Below are 14,940 nucleotides of genomic sequence, written 5' to 3' on the forward strand. Positions count from 1 at the left end.
GACTCCCTTGTGGCGTTTAAACAGCAGATGTTCGTCCTGGATGAGCTGTGTCAGGAGAAACCTGAGTACATGTGTTGGCTGTCCCAGGAGAAGATGGAGAAGAGGAGAGAAGTGTGGGAGCCTCTGTGGCTCCTCTCAGGGGAAGGCATGGACAATGGGCACCAGATGCTGGCACAGGCTGAGTCCCCTGCCACCACAGCCATTTCAGATGCCTCAGGCTCCGGGGTGGTCAATATGAGGGAGGAACAGAAAGATTTTGATGAATTGCCACTTCAACACAGTGTGGAAACTGCCAGAGGAGAGGTCCGGGGTACCTTCCCCGTAGAGCACATCCTGCTGCAGAAACTCCACATACAGATAGCCCAGAGTTTGAGGGCTCAGGTGAAAAGAACTCCCTCTCTTTCTTCTGTAGACTGATGCAGATGATGACTCTCTATGTGACATACTGACTCTCAAAAGCCTCAGCAGCCACCACAAGTAGGTGGCCAGGTGCACTTCTCTCAGGCCTCCATCTTCCACGTGATGGGAAGGGTAAACTGCGGGTCGGGTGGGGCAGAGGCTGCCAGGAGGCGGCCCATATTCAAGGGACATCTAATGGACCATTGGTGGCCAGGGAAGAGGCCCATGCTGTGCTTATCACAAAGAATGTTTTCAAAGGGAAAACAAGCCTCCAACAAAGATTTGTTCTTCCAGTCCTGGGGCTTGAACTCAGGGCTTGGCCACTGTCCCTGAGCTTTTTCTCATGCCTAGCACTCTACCACTTGAACCACAGTGCCACTTCTTCTTTTCTGATGCTTCATTGAGGATAAGAGTCTCACATACTTTCCTGCCTAGGATGGTTTTGATCCTCCAGATCTCAGCTTCCAGAGTAGCTAGGCTGACAGACATGAGCCATCAGTGCCCAGCATGTGATGCCTATTGAAGGCTTCTTGGCAAGTCTGTAAAAGGAACCCCAAAGGGCCTGGATAGATCTTGACCCAATCAAGGAGCTGGGATGGGGGATGGCTGACCTTCTAGCCATTCTGTTCCCCAAAATTAAAGATGCCACCTGGTGTTGGATGCATCAAACACCTAGGTTAACCGCTACCAGGTTTAGCGGAGAAAATGTATAGAGTACTCAAAGATTGCAGTGTAGAAATCTCTGATTTTGCATGCATGTGGTGTGTGTGTGTGTGTGTGTGTGTGTGTGTGTGTGTGTGTGTGTGTGTGTGTGTGTGTGTGTGTGTGAACTCAGGGCCTAGGTTCTATCCCTGAGTTTTCTTGCTCAAGGCTAGTGCTCTGCCACTTGAGCCACAGCCCCACTTCTTTTTTGATAGTTAATTGTAGGTAAGAATCTCAAGGACTTTCCTGTCCAGGGTGGCTTTGAAGCATGATGGTGGCCTCAGGGAAGTAAGAGTAAACAAAACTCGCAGGTACAATCCCTGTGTTGGGAGACTCCTGCCCCTTTGTAGCCAGATGTGGGACATGTGGCTCCATGCCATCATGTGGGACTATTGTCCTGTAGAGTTTGACTGGTGGAAGTGACCAGGGCAAAGCTGACTTTTGCCCACCCTGAATGCTGATTACAGAGCAGATCTGTTCCACCCTAGGCCAAGAGAGCTCTAGGAGGCCCAGCTCCCAGGGGCACAAGGAAGGGACAGGTCAGCTCCAGGCCCAGTTAAGAGCCTTTGCCAACGATCACCCCAACTTGGCCTTTTTGATCCCCTAATGCTTGTCAAAGAGCAACCCCCCAAAAAAATTGGAGCTGTGGCTCAAAGTGGTAGAACTCTAACAGTGAACCAAAGAGCTCAGAGACAGTGCCCCCAATTTTTCAGTTCAAGACCCCCAGCTGACCCTCCCCCATAAAACATAGGTTAGCTAAATGTGAGCTAGTAGGATTTGTGAAGTGTTTCTGAAGAATGGTGATACAGAAGAAAGCAACCTAATTCTAATTACAGCTGAACTTGTGACATACAGCTATATGCTGAGTCCTTCACAGGGTGCTATTTTCTGGGTCCTTCCCACATGAGGGTTTTGTGCTGAGTCCTCAAAAAGCATTTTGTGTACTGAGTCATCTCAAACGGTGCTATATTCTGAGTCCTTATGAACAGTGGGCTGTGCTGGGTTTTCCAAAGTGTGCTGTGTGCTGAGTCCATTACACAATATACTTTATGCTGAGGCCTTCAAAAGGTGCTGTGTGACAATTCATCCCAAAAGGTGCTATGTGCTGAGCCCTTGAGAAGGGAGGGACAGGTGAATTTTTCAATGGGTTCTATGGGCTGAGTCTTTTACACAGGATACTTTTGCTGAGTCCTTCAAAAGAGGCTGTGTGCTGAGTCATCCAAATGGTTGCAATGTGCTGCATCCTTGGTAAGAGTGGGACAAGGTGAGTTTTTCGAGTGCTGTGTGCCGAGTTCTTTACACAGGTTGCTCTGTACTGTCCTTCAAATGATGCTGTGTGCTGAGTCTTTCCACAGGGTGATATGTGTGAGTCCTTCAAAACTGTGTTATGTGCTGAGTTTTTCAAAGGGTGCTGTGCACTGAATGTTTTACACAGGGTGCTACATACTCAGCCCTTCAAAGAGTGATGTGTGTGGAGTCAACACAGGGTGCTAAGTGCTGAGTTCTGGGAAAGAGTGCTATGTGCTGAGTTTTTCAAAGCCTTCCATGAACTGAGTCCTATACACTGCGTGCTATGGACTCCCTCCTTCGAAAGGAGTTCTGTGTTGAGTCATCCCAAAGGTTACTATATGCTAAGTCCTTCAAAGGGTGCTTTGTGCTGCTTTTTGAAGTGTGCTGTGTGCTGAGTCATCCCAAAGGGTGCTATGTTCTGAGGTAGTTATCCCCAACAATCTCTCTCTCTCTCTCTCTCTCTCTCACACCCACCCACACACACACAGAGCGGTCACTGTGCACCTGCTTAATGTGGGGAGTGGAGAGGAATGGAGGAGAGTCTCCTTCAGAGGTGGGGCTGAGGGGAGATTCGATCCCCAGTGCAAGAGCTAGGGTTGGCACGGAGTGCTGAACTGAGGGGAGGTTACAATTCCCATGGCCTGGAAGTCTTAGGGCCCAGCCAGGGCTGCTCTTGTAGTCAAGGGTGGGGGGCCAGGCTGAGGGGAGGAGGGGGTGGGGCCCAGGGGAGGAGGAGGCATGGCCCATGGGGCTCACGGTGGTGGCAGCAGAGGCCAGGGTCTCTCAGTGGCAGGCACGCATGCGTGGAGGGGGCTAGGCGGCCCACAAGAGGAGTGGAGGCAGAGAGAGAGAGAGAGAGAGAGAGAGAGAGAGAGAGAGAGAGAGAGAGAGAGAGAGAGAGAGAGAGAGAATCGATAGGAGCAAGCACATGCACAAGAGGAAGCAGTTTCAGTGGCTGGCTGAGGCCTCAATTGAGGTGAAGGTCCTGGCCGGGTGCCCAGAGCATATGGAGCTGGCACAGCAGACACATCACCTCAAGCAGCCCCGCGGTGGTGCGGCGGCAATGGGCTGTCCTGAGTCCAAGGTTCCAATTATCGTGGTGGTAGCAGCAGCCATAGAGGAGGAGGCCGCTGAGGAGAAGGCAGCTGAAGAGGTAGCAGCGGCAGCAGCAGGGGCAGGGGTGATGGGGGCATCAGCAGAAACAGCTGTGGCTGTGGATGACTCGGGTCCTCTGAGGAGGAGGCAGCTGAGGTGGCTGCAGCTGATGGGGAGGAGGAGAGGCTGTGCTCAGCCCCACCATGTGCCCACATATGCCCCCCTCCCTTGCACACCCTCCCCAAGGCACTGTGTTTCAAACATGGCACTGCTGGCTCAGACCCATGGAGCCTCTCTCACTTGCCCGGTGGAGATAACGCGCCCCTGGCTGTCTTGCCTCAGAGACCCGGTCCCAGTCTTGGACCTTGACTCTGGGCTGTCTGCGGGACCCGGAGCCATCACCTACAGCTTCTCTTAGCAGCACATGTGAGTGGCCGCCCTGTGGGCCCACACCTCGGGAATGCCGAACCCCACAAATCCATCGACCCCCGTAACATCCCCCCCCCACTCCCCGGACCAGGGCCATGCCTCCCGCTTCCCTTCTCTGGTCCCACCTGTGCCTCCCCTGTACCCAACAGTACACCCTGGCTATGCCACAAATGCCTCCAAGGGGTGGGGTTGGGGGTGGGTGGCAATCTGAGTATCTCACTCCCATCCCTAGTGGCCAGTGTCCCAGGAAATGGGGAGATGCAGGGTGGGGTGTGGAGGGGGCACCCGAGAGCACCTGGCCTGGAGTAATGGAGCCACACAGCCACCCACCTGCACCCTTCATCACCCTGTTGAGAACCTGGTGGATTCAGTCAGAGGTGGGGAGCAGCATCTCCACACCTGCCTTCTCAGGTCTATTCCTTTTTTGTAGGGGTGGCAGTGTTTAATACAGAAGATAGACCCCATGCTTTGTGAGCCCTTGTCCTCTGTGCTCGGTCACCCTTTCACCTGAGGAGGGTCCTAGAAGAGCCCACTAGGGAGGTGAGGGCACTGGGGGTGAGATAGAAGATGAATATCTGGGAGGAACACACCCATATACACCCAGCCTGTTCTCCTCACCCCAGCTGTCATCAGTTCTCACAGGGTAATCACATTTCGCAGGTATGCCAGAATCTGCTGGTGCTCCAGGCCCATTTGGTCTCCTCATCCTCCCCAAGAATGCTCCAAGTCGCCCAGAAGCATCTAAGCTGGAAGTAGGGAGTCCATCCATGTATGTAACATTTAGGACCCCATCCATTTCCCCAACACCGCCCCCACCCCAGGTCAGACACCCTTCTGGGGGCACCATGAACCCCTGCTTGTTATCTGTCCGGGCTCTGAGGAGCCACCTGTCTCAGGACTCCTTCATCTAGCATCTTGACCTAGGGTTTTGGTGAATGGGAGTCAAGGTTTGTTGTTCCCAAGAGGAAGGTTCTGGCCCAGGAGAAAGGGAGAGGAAGGGTGATTCTTTGTTATTAGAGTGGTGCTCCCATTGGTGGGATCCCCTTGTTCTGACAAGGGAACCCCCACACCCCAGCTTTTACATTGTCCCAGATGAGGAACTGACAAACTCAGGAGAGGCACTGCTCTCAATCTGTGTGTGTGTGTGTGTGTGTGTGTGTGTGTGTGTGTGTGTGTGTGTGTGTGTGTCTGTATATGAGTGAGAGATAAACAGAGTTGGAGATAGAGGGAGAGAGAGAGAGATCATCTTTCTCCTTATACAGCCTGACTGTGCTCAGGTAAATGATCAGTTGGCAAATTGCAGGTGCTGCATGGATGAGTCTTCTGTCACCGGTCTGGTTGTGTGTGTGTGAGTGTGTGTGTGTGTTGGGAGAGCAGGGAGATGAGAACAATGAAAACATATTTAAGTCACCATGTCTAAAAAGAGCAAAAACATTTTATTTGTGTGTATGCGTATTTTTCTTTTGTCATCAATGCCAAGTACGAGCCCAGCCTCTATTTTTGTTTTCTCCTTCACCATTTCATGGCACCTTTGGGGAAGGTTTCAGTAGATGTTCCTTTCTACATCTTTCCACCTCTCTCTTTCCCCTTTCCTGTAGCCCACAGTAGCTGCTTGGCCTGGGTGGGTCTCCCCTCGGAGGCCTGTGTGAATTGCATGACCAGAGTGGACACCTGTCCTTCTGTCTTCAGCCAGAAGGCTCATGTGGTGAGTGTGACCACAGCCACACTCTTCCAGCCAGAAATTCTACTCTGGTGTGTAGAGTTGGAGCTAATTCAAGGGTTGGGAATGTGTCTGCCAAATATAGTTAGGGAATGACATGGGGAGAGTAGGGCAGAAGATGTGAAGCTAGGAGGGTCTGGGGGGTGGCGAATGGTGTGACATTGCAGATGGTTTACCACAAACAAGGATGAGAGAGGAACCTTACACAGGGATTGACATTGTCCATGGGCATATGTGCAGGGGCTCCGGGTCCCCACTGGTGGTGTGGAATACCTTCCAGGGCAGTGCACCAGTGGGCAGTCCTCCCTGGATTCCTGTAGACTCCAATCTGTCCTGCCTGGGCTGTTTCCAGCTGGGCAGTGGGAGGCAATTTTCTTCCCCCTGCTGAAGCCTGCTCAGAATCAGGACATGGCAGTTAGCTAGGGCTGGCTGAATGCCAGTTTCAGTAACCTGCTGTAGGCTGTCTGGAAGGAAAAGGGGACCACTGACTTTGGAACCCTTTAAGTTTGATTGGGACAACTTAAATGCCAGCTTTTCCAGGGTTTTTTCTTTAAGCTGGCAATTACTACTAATGACTGGGATTATAGGTCAAATTAGATGGAGGATTTCAGCTGCCAAACAATGATGTTTAAAGCAGCACAGGCAGAGTTCCCAAGCCAGATCGTCTCTTGTCATGAATATTGTACCTTGACTGCCTTCCTCCAGCAGCTGCTGATCCTCCTCTGGTTCTCTCTAGGGTGACCACCACAGTCAAGGACATCATGGGCAGCAGAGATGGTGACCTCGCCATCCCAAGTCTGCCAGCTGTGAGCAGAAACAATTCCCAGTAGCTGCACTGGAATCTGAGAGATCCAGAGACCCTGGATGCCTCAAGGATCCTTTCTTTGCAACATGAAACTTGGAGGCCAGATGTGGTGGACCATCCTGTCTGGCCCCACGGGGAGAAGAGGAGGCCCCTTGAGCCAGGCATTCATCTCATGGCAGCCTCATTCACACTTGAGGTTGGAACTGAGTGCCAAAGTGTGGGTCAGCCAATGGACAAAGATCTTTGAGAAGAGAGTCATTCAAGAGGCCCCAGAATCCAGCGAGTACATCGTGGCTCACATCCTCAGAGCCAAAACAGTTAAGTGTGGTGGCACCAGGAGGGCAGGACGAGGGACAAGGGAGAACTGTGGTAGAACTACATAGGATTTGACACCTCCCACACCAACCTCTCCACCCCCAGGTTGCTTACCTGACTTGGATGGAAGTTTTCTGTAATATTGTCATAGAGAGATGCTCATTTATTTGTCCAACAAACTGTTACAGTATGTGCCAGGTCCAGGGGGCCATAGACGATGAAAGGTTCCAGTGCCGGTTCCACAGCACATGAAGAAATCTTGGTTTGAGCTGGATGCCAGTGCTTCATACCTGATATCCTAGCTACTTAGGAGGCTGAGATGGGAGGACTGAGGCTTAATTCCCAGGGAGAAAAGCCTATAAGACTCTTATCTCCAACAAACTACCAAAAAGAAAACGCCAGAAGTGGATGAGTGGCTCAAGCTGTAGACTGTTGGCCTTGAGTAAAAAGGCTCAGAGACAACACCCAGGCTCTGATTTCAAGGCCCAGGAGTGACACGAAGAAAGGAAAGAGAAAGAGAGGAGGGAAGGATGGAGGGAGAAAAGAAGGAAAGGAAGGAAGGGAGCATGCAAGCCTTGGTTTGAAGTCCCTGAATCAAGGGAGCCAACTATTCACAATCTCTGTGGGGACAGTTTCAGAGCCTAAAGCCAGTATGTAGGACCAAGCCACTGATCCATCAGCAACTTCATGACATCCAGGAGCTGTGTGGTCTCCAACTGCAGAGGGAAATAGCCCTGGGTAGACCTTAGGGCTCAGGATGTGTCACTAAATTTCAGTCTCCCCAGGCCCTCCAGGTTATTTTCTGGTCAGATAAGAAGAAAGTGTTTAAGGAATAGGGAGGTATGGGCTGAGGGAGTGTCAAGAGGAAGGGGGCAAGGGATAAACAAGAAGATGAAGAGGGAGGACCATCCCAGTTCAGGTGTGTCAGGCCATTGGAGCCATGACCTCACCTGACAACCTAGACCATCAGTGATAGAGCCTTCGACCCAGCCACATGGCTGTTAAAAGTCTTGGCACTTTGGGTTCACCATTGACAAACTGGCTGTCATCTGCTGCAGGATGCCTGTGCGGTACATCCTTGGGGACTGGGATTTTTGCTGGCTCTATCTGAAGATGACACCCACGGTGTTCATTCCTTGACCAGAGACAGAGATAAGCGTGCCACTGGCACAGGACAGCCAGAGAATGAGGGCTGGAGTTAGACCCGTGTTGCCCCGAGACTTCCTCTAGGGGACTCTAGGGCCCTTTGACTGCCATTCTCAGAAGCAGAGGTGGGTCTCTTTGCTGGATCAGCCTTTAGTCAAATGGCAGATCTAGGATGCAGAGAGGGCCTATTGAAAGTGGGGTAGGGCTGGGTAGAGGCTGGTGGGAAAACCAGAGGCACTGAATCTGAGCAGGGTTGTTTTATTGAGGATACTCACAACCCAGGAACATTCCTGGGATGGATTGGCCATTTTCTCCCTCCTGAGAGAGGGGGACCGAGAGCCCTCCAGTCTGCATCCCATGGCCAAGAAATCCTTTCGTTCCCATATCTTGTGGTTGGATAACTAGACCTCACCTGACTGCCCAGTGTTGATGCAGGACAGTGAGATCTTGAGTCCTTGATGAGATCACGGGATCCTCAGTATGAGATTGTACTTGACTGTCCTGACTTGGGGCATGGTCAGTCCCATCTAAGACTGCTGTGATCTACAACATAGAATCCAGAGAATCAAAGCAGGAAGGGATCTATTCTGTGAGTCTTGAGTATTATTTGTGAGCTTTGAGCTCCTGTGTGCCCACCTGTTTCCCTTTCTTGGGTGACCTAGAAAAAGTTTAAAACTAGGGCCTGGGTCTCATCCATTGTTTTATGCTCAAAGCTAGCACTCTGCCATTTGAGCCACAGTTCCACTTGCAAGGTTTTTGGGTGTTTGATTGGAGATAAGAGTTCTCATGGACCTTGCTGCCAAGGGTGGCATCCAACTGCAGTCCTCAGATCTCAGTCTCCTGAGGGGATAGGATGACAGGCATGGAAAAGCATCTTTGGCCGGGTGCCAGTGGCTCATGGCTGTCATCCTAAGGATTCAGCAGCTGAGAACTGAAGATCACAGTTCCAAGCAAGGTTGGGCAGGAAAGACCCTCAGACTCTTCTCTCCAACAAAGCACCAGAAACCAGAAATGGTGCTGTGGCTCAAGTAGTAGAGTGCTGACCTTGAGCTGAGGAGCTCCAGAACAGCACCCAGGCCCAAATTTCAAGTGCCACAACCAACAAAAAGAAAGAAAGTAAAACATCTTTGCCTCAAAAGGACTTTGGAGGTGTGTGTGTGTGAGGTGGGAGGTTAGGATGGTAGGCATTAGTGTCATACTCAGTCATTGGTTTAGATGGATTGTCCCAAACTCTTAGTCCACAGTAGCCGATTCTTGAACCCAGGTGAAGCTCTGGGTTGGAAGTCAACCATTGGACCTCAGTCTCCTCATGGGAGAGTTGTGAGGAAATAAGGAACTTATACAGAGGGATCTCCTGAGCAGGGCCAGGCACAGAGGGCACGGCTGTCAAATATGGTTGTCAGCAATTCTGTGAGCATATGACAGGAAGTTACCCGGAAATGGCTCAGATGGGGCCTGTTATTAATCGTGCAACAGGTGTGGGATTATGAAACAAAACATGACTGTCTTTCATCATTACTCTATCCCCATGATGAAGGGAATCCTTCGCTGTATTCAATTTTGCAGCTGGGGAAAATGTGGCATGGAGAAGCTGGGTGAACTACTCATGACCCCCGGCTGACAGGAAGCTCGGCCATGCTTCCTAGGACAGTGGTGTTATTCAGTCCACTTCTTGTGGTGGGAAGTCCACTTCTTGTCATTCGTGGGGCTTGAATTCTGGGCCTAGCTGCTGTCCCCGAGCTCCTCAGGTCAAGGCTAGAGCTCTGCCTCATGAGCCACAATGTCTTTTCCTTTTTTCTTATGGTTCTTTGAGGATAAGAGTCTCACGTCTCACAGATGTTCTTGCCCTGGCCACCTATGAACCATGATCTTCACATCTCAGTCTCCTGTGTAGTTAGGATTATAGGCCTGAGCCACTGGCAACAGGCTTAAATGTAATTCTGGCCCTCTCTCTCTCTCTCTGTCTCCGTCTCCCTCTCTGTCTCTGTCACTCCCTCTCTCTGTCTCTGTCTCTCTGTGTCTGTCTCTCTCTGTCTCTCTCTGTCTCTGTCTCTGTCTCTGTCTTTCTCTCTCTCTCTCTCTCTCTCTCTCCCTCCCTCCCTCTCTTTCTCTCTCTCTGGAACTGGTTGAACAGGTCCTGGAGGAAGTGGCCCAGCATACCCATGTGACTAGAACCCAAGGTGGCCCTCTCATTCTGGATGTGGGCTGTGGTTCAGGAGCTGTGTCACTCAGCCTGTTGAACCAGCTTCATGAGGTAACCCCTTCTGTGCCCTGGCTAGGACGTGATAGTTATTCATTGTCCAGCCCATGATTCCTTCCCCACATCCCTCTGCTAGACCATTGAATGAAAATGGATGAGGAGGTGTCACATTGTTCCCATGCCCAGTACAATCCCGGTCTTCTGACCCATACCCCCACCTATCTGGGTAGACCCTGGCTATAATACAATGAAAACACCCTGTATCTACTAACCTTTGCTGAGGAGTGTCATTTCGGTTAGGGAGGTGGGGTGCAGAGGAAAGACCCCAGACAGACCTGGCGGAGACATTTGATCTTGTGACAGAACCAAATCATTGCTGTCCATAAGGAGGAAGACGCCATCAGACTGACCTGGAAAAATACTCAAAGATTGGAAGGCTGTTGAAGTATTGCACCCACTCCCAACAAGGAGGTTCAGTGTGGGTGGCCCAGCCCTGGTCCTAAAGGAGTATAAATGGATATTGGCCGTCTGGAGCTCGTCGCCCCTACTCATCATCCTGGCTATTCGGGAGTCTGAGGTCTGATGGTCATGACTTAGAGCCAGCCAGGGCGGGAAAGTCCATGAAATTATTATTTCCCATATACCAACTGTTCCCCCGCCCCCAACCCACACACAAAAAAGCCAGATGCGGTGCTGTGGCTCAAGTGGTAGAGCCTCAGCCTTGAACAAAATAAGCTCAAAGATAACACCCAGGCCCTGAATCCAAGCCCTAGGACTCACACAATCATAATAAAATAAATGAACAGTGTATACATTTTATCTGACTACCAAGAAAGATGAATTCAGACTTCTAGTTGGCTGGTATTTTTAGCCAAAGTTAAGGGGCTTCCCTTGATGTTCCCCTAAACCTCTCCTTCTCTCCTTCATCTCTCCAGCCTTCGGTTGTAGGACAGAATTCGGATCATGCCCCTGGATGTGACCTTAAGTATCCTCCCCCATCTGCCTTCCTTGGGGTCAGGATCCTAGATGCACTCCCTGCTGGGAGGATGAGGCACCACAGAGATGAGGGTAGGTATCCCTGACACTTACAAACACACACACACACACACACACACACACACACACACACACACACACACACACCCTAAGGCCAACTCAGACTAGCCTTTTCCAAAGACACTTTACCTCTTTGGATTAACTGACCTAGGAGAGGATTTTTATCCCCTGTAACTGATTATTTTAACTTGTGCTTGCTAGTTGACAAGAGATAAACAGGAGCGAAAAAAAAAAAAAAAAAAGCACTCGGTGCCCATTACCTGGTGCTCAGGCTCATGCTTGTCATCCTGGCTACTCAGGAGGCTGAGATCTGAGGATCACTATTTGAAGCCAGCATAAGCTGGAAAGCCCAAGATACTCTACTCTCCATGGAAGCACCAAAAAGCCAGAAGTGGAGCTGTGGCTCAAGAGGTAGATTACCAGCCTTGAGCAATTACACTCAGAGAGTCAGCTCCCAGATCCTCAGTTCAAGCCCACACAAAGAAATGCCCCCGCCTTTTGGCCAGAGACTGCCTGGGAGAGTGCCCTCTCACGGAGTGTGATACAACACCTGTCCCTGAGTGGTGTATCAGGGCCTTCAGAAATCTGGTGGTGGAATCCAGGCCTTCCCCTTCTAGCCGGAAGGCAGAGGGTGACAAGGTCAGCACCCTGCAGAGGAGAGAGGCTCCAGCTCTGCCAAGGTGATCAGAATGGGCTTCTTAGAGGCAGCACTTGAAAAGGGGGTCCTGCTTAACAAGGAGTATCTGACAGAAAACACAGAGAGCATGTTCATTTCCAGCCAGGGCTGCAGGTGAGAGACTCAGTACAGATGTGTGAGACTCTGTATAGATGTGCGAGAGTGTCCCAAGACAGGCCTGAGGGGTCACTGAAGAATAGCTATCCAGGTCTGGGATTGTGTCTTAGAGGTAGAGGGCACGCCTAGCATGCAGGAAAGCTCGGGTTCGATTCCTAGGTCTTGCATACTCAGAGAAAGCTGGAAGTGGCACCGAGGCTTAGGTGGAAGAGTGCTCCTCTGGAGACAAAGAAAGTCGGGCACAGCACAAGGGCCCTGAGGTCTGACCCCAGGGCTGTCAACATAAAACAGTTCTCCAAGGGACCTTGGTGACAGGTGGATAGCTATGCCCTGAAGCTTTTCGGAGTCTTCCATGCTTTGTGTCTCCGTCATTGACAGAGGAGAGCTGGACATTCCTTCTTCCCTGAGCACCCCTGGACCCAGTTATCAGCAACCCTCCCAACGTCTTCCACCAGGACATGAAGCAGCTGGCACCAGAAATCCTTAGGTACCTGGTGGGTTTGGCAGGGGATATAGGGCAGGCCCCAGAACTCCTAGTGGGTCTAATCTGCCCAGGATGACCAGTCCACCCAGAGGAGGCAGATGGGGACTTACAGAGGGTTAGTGATGTGGAGGGGCACTTTAATGCCTATGGCTCCACCCAGATACTCAGCCTCCTTTTGCTGTCCCTGAGGGAAGTAGAGGAGTGTCTAGGTGGTAGCATCTAGAGGAGGACTAGGTGGAAATTCTGAAGGACTATACACCTTAAGCCTTGCACCGATGGTGCATGCCTGTCATCTCATTCCTGTCAACCTGGTCACTTGGGAGGCTGACATCCAAAGGAGATCTCATTTACCAGCCCAGGCAGGAAAGTCCCACCAGAGACTCATCTCCAATTTCCATCTGGAAGTAGAGCTGTGGCTCAAGAGGTAGAGCACTGGCCTTGATGAAAAACATACATCAGGGACAGTACCCAAGCCCTGAGTTCAAGCCCCTCAACTGGAAAAAAAGAAAGAAAGACATCCCTTCCTTGCTTGCAAGAGATGGTGAAGTAGTGGGGATGCTGTGGTTGGGAGAACAGGTGCTGACCTCACTGTACAGACATTTCTAAGAACTCCCCAGGTTTGCCCCAGTGTGAAGCCACTGCATGGTGTGCAGTGCCTTACCAAGAACTCCAGAGGTCGTGGCAACCAGGAAGTGGGTGAATGGGAGCAGGGGTGGGATGGTAGTCAATTATATGCTCTCCATCCATGGAAGAATGGTTTTGGATGTTGATGTCAAAGTCTGAAGTGAAGGGTTGCATGTAGTTTGCAGCCTGACAAGTTGGGTTTCCCCAGGGTCTAAGAAAGTGGCTGAAGCCAGTCACTGCCCGTGGCTCACAACTGTCATCCTAGCTACTCAGGAAGCTGAGATCTGAGGATCATGGTTCAAAGCCAGCTTGTGCAGGAAAATCTGTGAGATTTTATCTCCAGTGAACCACTAGAATGCCAGAAATGGCACTGTGGCTCGAATGGTAGAGTGCCCACCTTCAGCTGAAGAGCTGAGGGACTGCGCACAGTCCCATAGCTCATACCCCATGACTGATAACCAAAAATAAGGTAGCTACGTTTTCTGCGTAGTGGTGTGTATATTTAGGAAATGCCAAGCTGTGTTATGAGCCATTCCAGACGTGTGAGAGGCCTGAGTTTTATCTACAGTTGGTCTGAGGATGGTAGTGCCATCTTCATGATGATGGGATGTTTAGGGTGCTCATGGACTGCTGAGGCCTTGGGCTACCCATGTGTATGTGTGTGTGTGTGTGTGTATGTGTGTGTGTGTGTGTGTGTGTGTATGTGTGTGACTGTGTGTATGTATGTGTGTGACTGTGTGTGTGTATTGTGTAACTGTGTGTGTGTGCTTGTGTGTGTTTTTCCCTCATCTTTCTCTGTCCCCTTTCTGAGAGCCTATCTGCCTCTTTCTGACCTCAGATGGTGCTCTCTGCCACACTGATCTTGCCCTTTAGCCCCCTATCAGGGTCAACAATGAGTCTTAAATTGCCAGAGGCCTTCCTTCCAGCTTTACTTTGGGGCCCAAGTCTAGCCTGTCCAAATCTTTGAGCGCCTCCAGGGGATTTCTGGGTCAGCAGGGCCGACTGGTATAAGGTCTCTCTTGCCTCTGGGTGGTGGGGCTTAGTCATGTGATATCCTGTCCTTTTCCTCAGCTGGGCCTCTGGCTCATGTCCCTCCCTGAATGGTGGCAGTGGAGTGGGGCAACTGGGGTTTCTGGTGGCTCTGGGCAACTTGAGCTTGATAACTGACTGAAGGCCACCCAAGCAAGAAGGATCCAGGGCTACACGGGATTTGAGGCCAAGGTGGCTTGGAAGTATCCATCAGTGTCTAGGAAATGTCAACATATCTTCTCACAGGAAAGTCTATCTTCCCACCATAGCTTGGCCTCTCATGTCCTTCTAGACAATTCTCGATGCCCAGAATACAGATGAACACACTTTAAATTCTAGGTCCAGGAAACTGTGGGGATGAGAGACTAGTATGGCCAATACCTCAATGTCCTGGGGCATTAGCCTTGAGCTGGCTATGCCCCCCTTGTTGTACGTTTATTTCTTAATCCAGTGCTGGCCACACTGGCCACTTGTGGCAGTGCTGTGAAAGTGGCAGGAGTGGAAGTGAGATCCACGATGACCAAATTCTGGATTTGTGGCTTGATTGGGGGTGAGGTTGGGGCAAAGGGTGTCTTAAAAAAATCTGAGAGCTGAAACGCGGGCACGCCAACTCTCCAGCGAGGTCGCGTCTCCTCTGTTCAGCTCAGTCCTACGGTCTTGTCCCCCGCCCCGTGGCGAGGAAGCTTGTTCCCTGCGGGGTCCCATCCCCATCTCTGCCCTCACACTCCTGGTGACGCCTCGCAGCCCGCACACGTCAGGCCCCGCTCCGTCTTGGGAGAAGGGCTCTGGGTGGTTTGGGGCCTCCGGAGGGAGTCCGTGGTCCCGCCAGAGCTCAGTCGGCCTTGCAGAGGAA

The sequence above is a fragment of the Dipodomys spectabilis genome, unplaced genomic scaffold (genome assembly GCF_019054845.1).
Source record: "Dipodomys spectabilis isolate Male_0828 unplaced genomic scaffold, ASM1905484v1 ptg000012l, whole genome shotgun sequence".
Lineage (NCBI taxonomy): Eukaryota > Metazoa > Chordata > Mammalia > Rodentia > Heteromyidae > Dipodomys > Dipodomys spectabilis.